The sequence below is a fragment of the Terrapene carolina genome, unplaced genomic scaffold (genome assembly GCF_002925995.2).
Source record: "Terrapene carolina triunguis isolate 2854851 unplaced genomic scaffold, T_m_triunguis-2.0 Scaffold231, whole genome shotgun sequence".
In the NCBI taxonomy this organism is placed as follows: Eukaryota; Metazoa; Chordata; order Testudines; family Emydidae; genus Terrapene; species Terrapene triunguis.
The window spans coordinates 15,603,279-15,610,590 of NW_020664582.1; the positions used below are offsets into that span (position 1 = coordinate 15,603,279).

Sequence of the window (7,312 nt, forward strand, 5' to 3'; positions counted from 1 at the left end):
CTCCCTAATCCCTCTGCAACCTGATGATTCTATGAAGTACCCCTCACCGTCTGCTCTTTCCCCAGCCTTCCTGCAGCTTCTCTTCCTTTGCTGAGGGCTTCCTGCTGTGTTCCAGCATGATCAGCCTCTTCCCCACGGGTATTCCAGTGCCCTTCCCTCTCCTTTTGCCAATGTCTCCCCAACATGTCAGAACAGCCTTTCCCACCTGCCTCCCTGGACAACTCTGTATATTCCTCCATGGCTCTTTTGGGTGTCCCAGCCCCCTCAACCCCCTCTGATATATAAACCACATCCTGACCTAGCCCAGTATCCCTCCCCCACCCACTCCATCCTTTCCTTCCTTCATGATTCCCTGAACCCCCTCAGCAGCCTCCCTTCCCCGGCAACCTTCCAGACTAGCCCACCTCCCTCTGTGTTCCCACTGTGCTTCTCCCATCTCCATTGTGACCTCCTCAGAGCATCCCTGCCCCAGCTGAGACAGAGACTGGTTAAGCCAGACACATGGCCTTATTCTCATCAGGCTGGTCCTCTAACTCTGAGGGGAATGTTTACTCCCTGCCTGATTGTGGTTGCCGCTAGAAGGGCCTGTTAGGGGATGGCGTGAGGTCTAATGTTCCCACCTTTTCATTTTTCAGCCACGGGGGGATGACGTAGGGCTCAGTATCCTACATTCTCTGGCTGGCAAGGAGACCAGAACCAGCACACAGGTGTCTTCTGTCTCCATGGAAACAGCTTTAAGCCTGGGTGCCTGGGGAGGGTTTTTTCACCCTGTTGTCAGGGAAATGCAAAGCTACAAGCAGCCTAGTAAAAATATAGGTTCTTTGCAGATGGAAGGAGAGAGAGAGTGGAAAGGTACTGCATCTGGGCATGTGGTAGACTACAGAAATTTGCCCTGGTGTAAAAATATTGATGTAGGTATATCAGTGCAAACCCCTAATGCAGACACCGCCCCCGTGCAAAATGGGACTTAGATTTTTGTAACTTAGCCTGGGTTGTCTGGTACACTGCGGTACAACATCTCTGCATTAGGAACTTGCATCACTGTGTCTTCATTGGTGGAAAAAAACTAATATAGACAGAGCACAAGTATTTTGGAAAGGATATAAACGCTCCTGCTTCAGGATGTAGGCATGAAGGGATGTAACCCCTTCTGTAATTCAGCCTCTGCTGCAAACGTACCAAGGCAGAAACACAGATGCTTTCCTCCTGCTGCAACAGGTGATCTTACAAAACACAGCAATTTAAGGGTAACATGTCAGCTTTAAGTCTGAATTTCCTGGCTCTTGTCAATTTAAGCTAAACCATTAACTTTATTTTAACAGTGTGTGTGTGTGTGGACGGTTATTAGGGAGCCATTAAAATAACACTTGAAAATTAATGAGCAGTTACAAGCAGCAGATGTCCTATCCCCTGCCTATAAGGTGTGAGAATGGTACAGTGTTTGGAATAGTTTTTATAGCTGTTTCTGCTCCAAGAGCCAGATAGGAATGACAAGCTCTCTAACCAGTTATATCAATTAGGAAACTGCCCTTCAGTTTAATAACTTAAATGCAAAACAACAGCCCCAAAATACAAGGATATTCCTTTCTCATTCTTGTGCTAGATGATTTTTGCTAGTTGGCAGTTTTCCCTGCAGCTTTCTGTCTCAGGAGGGCTAATACACAAAGCATTGCACAAGGTCATTTTTTTATGGAAAAAAAGATGATCAGTGCAACTGGGGGGAAAAAGTGTTTAGTGGGACACCCAAGAGATATATATTATAGTATCTGAGAACCTGCTTGTAACAGGGTCTCCCCAAATCCTGCCTCAGTTCACCCACCATCCTGCAAGCAAACTCGCCAACCAGTGTCAATGAAGTTCTCACTAGCACCAGTATTTCTCTCTCTTTTCTGAAAGATGCTTTGAAACACAGACACAAGTCAGACAAACCAGGCCCTGCAGCCTGGCCCCTCTAAAGGCCTCTGCCTCCAAGGGCTGCTGTTCCCATTGCATTGCACCTGCCCAAATCATTATGAACTGAAGGAATGCAGCACCTCACAAGACCTAGCTCTAACATGATCAAATATTTACTCAGGGCTTGACTGACACATTATAATCTGTCCTGAGCCAGGCACTTAGCTGCACCACATCACAATTCCCCCTCTGGTTCCCCCCTTATTCCAAGTGTAGGGCTACATGATGCAGCAATGCACACCATGGGGGTGTGATTTCTAAAGCACACTAATGTGTTGTGCACTATTTGGTCCATGTCAACTCCACTGCTGTGCACTAAAAGTTCCTTAGCATGCTTTAAATGTGTAGACAAGCCCAGAGACCATGCTGCCAGCTTGGCTGCGCTGGCCAAAGGCACAGCCTTGGACCTGCCTGCTCATATCCTGTCTCCCGGCCCTGGCTGAGTAACAGCAGCTCCGTGGAGGCTGCTCTTTCCCCTTGCTGTGATCGGCAATACAACTAATCCCCTTACTTCTCTGCACATTGTGGTAAGGGTGTGGTCACAATCCTGACCTAGATGAGAACACTAGAAATGGGTCCAAGCTGCAAAGATTGGCTCCAGATCTGAGTTTCACCAGAACCTGGAGGCAATGGGATCTGGGCCCCTCATTAAAGAATTCATGTAACATGATTAATTTGTAAAAAGTGCATTTAGGATAAATATCATTTAGTGAGTCATGGTCTCCCTAACGGTGAATGCAATTTACCAAACTGTCAGCCTCCTTTTGGTCATGTATTTAAAGGAGAGCTGTGTTTCTTGAATCCTGCTCTAAGGAGCAGCACCAGCATATTTTGCAGTTACAGAGCATCGTGGATCCTACAGATGAGTGCTCCATATGAAATCGCTGTAGGAGAGGAAGGATTGTGCGGTGGTTAGGGCACCAGCCTTAGGACTCAGAAAACCCGTGTTCAAGTCCCTGCCCTGCCCCAAACTTCCTCTGTGACACTAGGGCTAGGTCTGCACTATGGGGGGAGGGGGGCCGACCTAAGATATGCAACTTCAGCTACGTGAATAGCGTAGCTGAAGTTGCGTATTTTAGGTCGACTTACCTGGCTGTCAGGACGGCAGCGAGTCGAACGCTGCCGCGCCGCCGTCGACTCCGCTTCCGCCTCTTGCCGCGGTGGATTCCGGAGTCGATGGCAGAGCCATCGGGGATCGATTTTATCGCGTCTTCACTAGACGCGATAAGTCGATCCCCAATAGATCGATTGCTACCCGCCAATTCAGCGGGTAGTGAAGACGTGTCCTAGGCAAGTCACCTAAGGGCCTAAAGATGCAGCCAGCTGGTGAGATTTTCAAAGCACCTGACTAATGATTTGGGAATGAATCAATGACTTTATAACAGAAGCTTTCACCCTTAGAAACGGTAGAATTGGGCCCATAAGAGCTTTCTTGACCATGTCAGCACTGCACTGATAGCCACACTGGCTGGTATTTTTGGAAGGGCTCAGGACCCACAACTGGTTTGCTGTTGGGAGCTGCTGGATGCAGAAAATCTGGCCACTAGTTGTGGGTGCTCAGCATTAGAAAATTCACCCTTGAGCTCTTTCAAATATCTTTCCCTAAATTCTGCAGCACAGTGCAGAACTGGGGAAGGATTGTCTGAGGACTGTCTGTAGTTCCAGGAGCCAGGAATGTCATCTGGAGGGGCCAGAGCCGCAGCTGGGGTGAACTGTCGTAGCTCCATTGACTTCAGTGTAACTACAAGAGTTTACACAGATTGAGGAATTAATCTCTAGGACACTACACTTTTTTGGGGGGAGGGGTAGTAGGGGGACATCAAATTAATTAATTCCAATTACAGATCATTCTGAGATGCCAATTCTGCAGTCTTTACTCAGGCAAAATTCCCATTTAAGTCAGATTGGGGCCTCCTTCACGTACAATTCAGCCAAAATAATTTTATTTAAAAAGACAGAGAGAGAGATTTGTGACACTCTAAGCCAATGGGCTCTCAACCTTTCCAGACTACGGTACCCCTTTCAGGAGTCTGATTTGTCTTGAGTACCCCCAAGTTTCACCTCACTTAAAAACTACTTGCTTACAAAATCAAACATAAAAAGTATCACAGCACGCTATTACTTTAAAATTGCTTCCTTTCTCATTTTTAACATATAATTAAATAATAAATCAATTGGAATCTAAATATTGTACTTACCTTTCAGTGTATAGTATATAGAGCAGTATAAACAAGTCATTGTATGAATTTTTAGTTTGTACTGACTTCCCGCTGGTGCTTTTTATGTAGCCCGTTGTAAAACTAGGCAAGTATTTAGATGAGTTGATGAACCCCCTGGAAGATCTCTGTGTGCCCCAGAGGTATATGTACCCCTGGTTGAGAACCATTGGCTAAGCATCTGCCCAAGTGAATTTGCCTCCTGGTGTCTGAATGCTCAGCATTTGTTTGAAAGCTCGGCATTTGTTTCACCAAATCCCATTAACTACACTAATGCTTGATGAGTGACAAGATTAAATGTCTATGACAAACTTCTGACATTTAACTGTGTGGAAAGGGAAAGGCAGGACATGCTGCAATTAATGCCTTTGTGTACCTGTTAAATATTTGCTCTTACAACTTAAAACTGGCTGTACCTGAGTATATGATAGGGACACAACCAAGTTGTTCAGGTTTGAAACGTAGGTATTTGTTAATCAAAAAGAAGGGTGGGGAGGGATTTTACAAACCTCATGTGAACAGAAACCTTTCAAGAGTAATTTGTTTCCCTTTTAATTTCAACAAAAGGAACAAAGAGAGCAGCCCTCCGCGAGCGACTGAGAATCACCAAATGAGGCTGGCCAGCTTGGTGTCACCATCCAGATTTTTTAAAAAGTGAACAGCTCTCAAGGGGAGTTTGAGGTGAGGAAGAACTGGAGGATCAGGCCTCCTGAGAGGGAAAGACGCCTTGAATTGGAAAGCATAAGAGGAGGATGTTAAAACCCTTCCCTCACACCATGTGGGAGACAAAATAAAGGTCCTGGAATTGGATTCACAGAGGCAAACCTCTGAACCTGTACGGAGCCCCATGGAAGTCTGTGTTGATCCGATTCTAGGATCAAGGCCTTATAATGTAAACTAGTCAGCAGGGGCTGTGGAGCACCATTTAAAGTGAAGGGGCCACAGTTTTGCCCCCTCCCGCCCCACCTTCCTCTTCCCCTCTCAGGTGCTCCCCCCCCAACCCAGAAGCAGATTGACCCCCACTGACCCATGAGCCCCTTCACCCAACCCCCCAAATCTGAGTGAGTGGCATCGTGACCTGGTGCATAGGGTTGCAGTGCTGCTCAGGTTTGGCCCAGCCAAAAAGTGGTTTGGCCATGGCCTGAGAGACCACCCTCTGGCTCCACAGCCTATGCTCTTTGAGACCGGGATTATATCTACCTCTGTGTTTGTACAATCCAAGTAGAGAGGCCTTGATCCTGCTTAGTGCCTGTAGGTTCCTACCACCACAATAACAGAATAAAAACAATAATTAATAATGATGATGGGAGGCAGATTGGTGTAGTGGACAGGCAGTGGGAGTCAGGAGACCTAGGTTCTAATCCTGGCTCTGCCAGTAACCAGCTGTGCGACCCTGGGTAAATCACTTCATCTGTGCCTTTTTTCCCCTCCCAACCTTCGTCTGTCCTGTCACATTAGATTGTAAACTCTTTGGGGCAGGGATTATGTTTGTCCAGCCCCTGGGACAATAGGGCCCTGCCCTTGATTGGTCCAATTTTAATACAAATAACAATAATGTGATTTGGGTATTTTCAAACTTACAGGTCAACTGAATTCCATCCCCTTTGGTCAGTTTCCACTTTGTTCGTGGTCCTAGGGACGAAAACAGAAAAGTAGATCCACACTTTTAATATTTGAAAACTTTATTTTCTCAAATGAGCACCAACACATATTGTAAATCTGACAAACAGTATGCTTCCCTCTAATACTGAAGAACTATGTACAATGTACAAAGACACAAAGAGGTGAAGACAAATTATCTAAAAACAAACAATTGCATTTATTACCGAAGCAATATGACCTGAAAGAATATGCCAAAAATATAGTTAAATCAAAACAAAGAAATAAAAGTATACACAGTTTGTAAACACAAGAGCATCAATAGACAGGCTGGTATTGGAAATATTGTCTCTTCATTTTGTCAGTGGGAAAGCATTCCCATTTCTTCATGAAAAACAAAACAAAGGATGTGTACAGTTTGTAACTACGAGAATAGCTTATTTGTGATTGTACCTTACACAACATCATTCTGCTTGCATTTAAATGTCAATTTTTTTGTTTTTATATTAAGTGTGATTTTATTTTCCCTTCCTGTTTGTTCTTTCAAAACAGGATTCTTCCAAATCAATGCGTAACATTTTTGTTTCTGAACGTTCCATTTCTCAGGTCTCTCATCTGGCAAGGAAAGCTCTTACTACTTAGCTGAGCTCTGCATTTCAAATCTGTTTACCCAACAGGATGCTTGTCCAAGAACTGGTTCATATAGAAACGAAATGCATGATTAATACACTCACATATCAATTAGGAAAACGCATACAGAGAATATTCTTAGCTGATCCTCACAAGAACCACAGATTCCATGTGCAGGTTTTGTTGCCTTTAAAATGTGTGCACCAAAAAGAGAAAATAAAAGTGTGTGCAACAGTTACTCAGCACTGCAAATAGCTCCTTACTCAACAAAACACAGTCTAATGATTTGTGCTGTTGGTCCACTTTGAGATAAACAAGAAGACCAATGAAATAAAAATTAAGGGGGAGAGGGGAGGGAAAAAAAGACAAAGAGGAGAGGGGAAAGAACTTTACTGCCAGAGATGTAAACTTTTACTTTAATTCACTATGTAGCAGCCTGGTTTATTTATATTAAAAACAAAATTAAAACCAGGATCCACATCCAAAAATATTTGCAAAGCAAATTAGAATTCTTGATTAGTTAGAATTCTCCGTCCCCTGCCCCCATTGCCCCAAGCAATGGGAAATAAAGATTCTGAGGTTGCAACTTAAATTCACTTCTTCCACATTCTAAATCTTCATTATTTATTTTATTCTAGCCAATACTGGTGCAAGAGAATATTTCAGGCCCAGATCCTGCAATCAGATCTACTTAGGCAGATCTACGCACTTACACGGAGCCCCACTGACATTAAAGAGACACCATGTAGGAATTAAGGTCTTCCCATGTGGATCCAATTGCAAGTCAGGGGCCTCAGGCACTGACTGAGGAAGGTACTGAAGCATGTGCATACCTTTAAACACACATGCATTCAGATGTGCTTAAAGACAGGTTTCAGAGTAGCAGCCGTGTTAGTCTGTATCCGCAAAAAGAA

General features: G+C 44.5%; 1 protein-coding gene across 3 annotated transcripts in view; it reads right to left on the reverse strand.

The window, feature by feature from the left end:
- Positions 1-5,395: 5,395 nt before the first annotated feature.
- YPEL2 (yippee like 2) overlaps positions 5,396-7,312 on the reverse strand; it is a 35,226-nt gene continuing 33,309 nt past the window's right edge. For 2 of the 3 annotated variants that reach the window (XM_024211191.3, XM_024211189.2), the window contains one exon: positions 5,856-6,461. The gene's annotated coding sequence lies outside the window, so the exon portion shown is untranslated. Of the gene's footprint in view, positions 5,429-5,750; positions 5,802-5,855; positions 6,462-7,312 lie in introns of those variants that run through there. The other variant, XM_024211188.2, reaches the window with a different exon arrangement.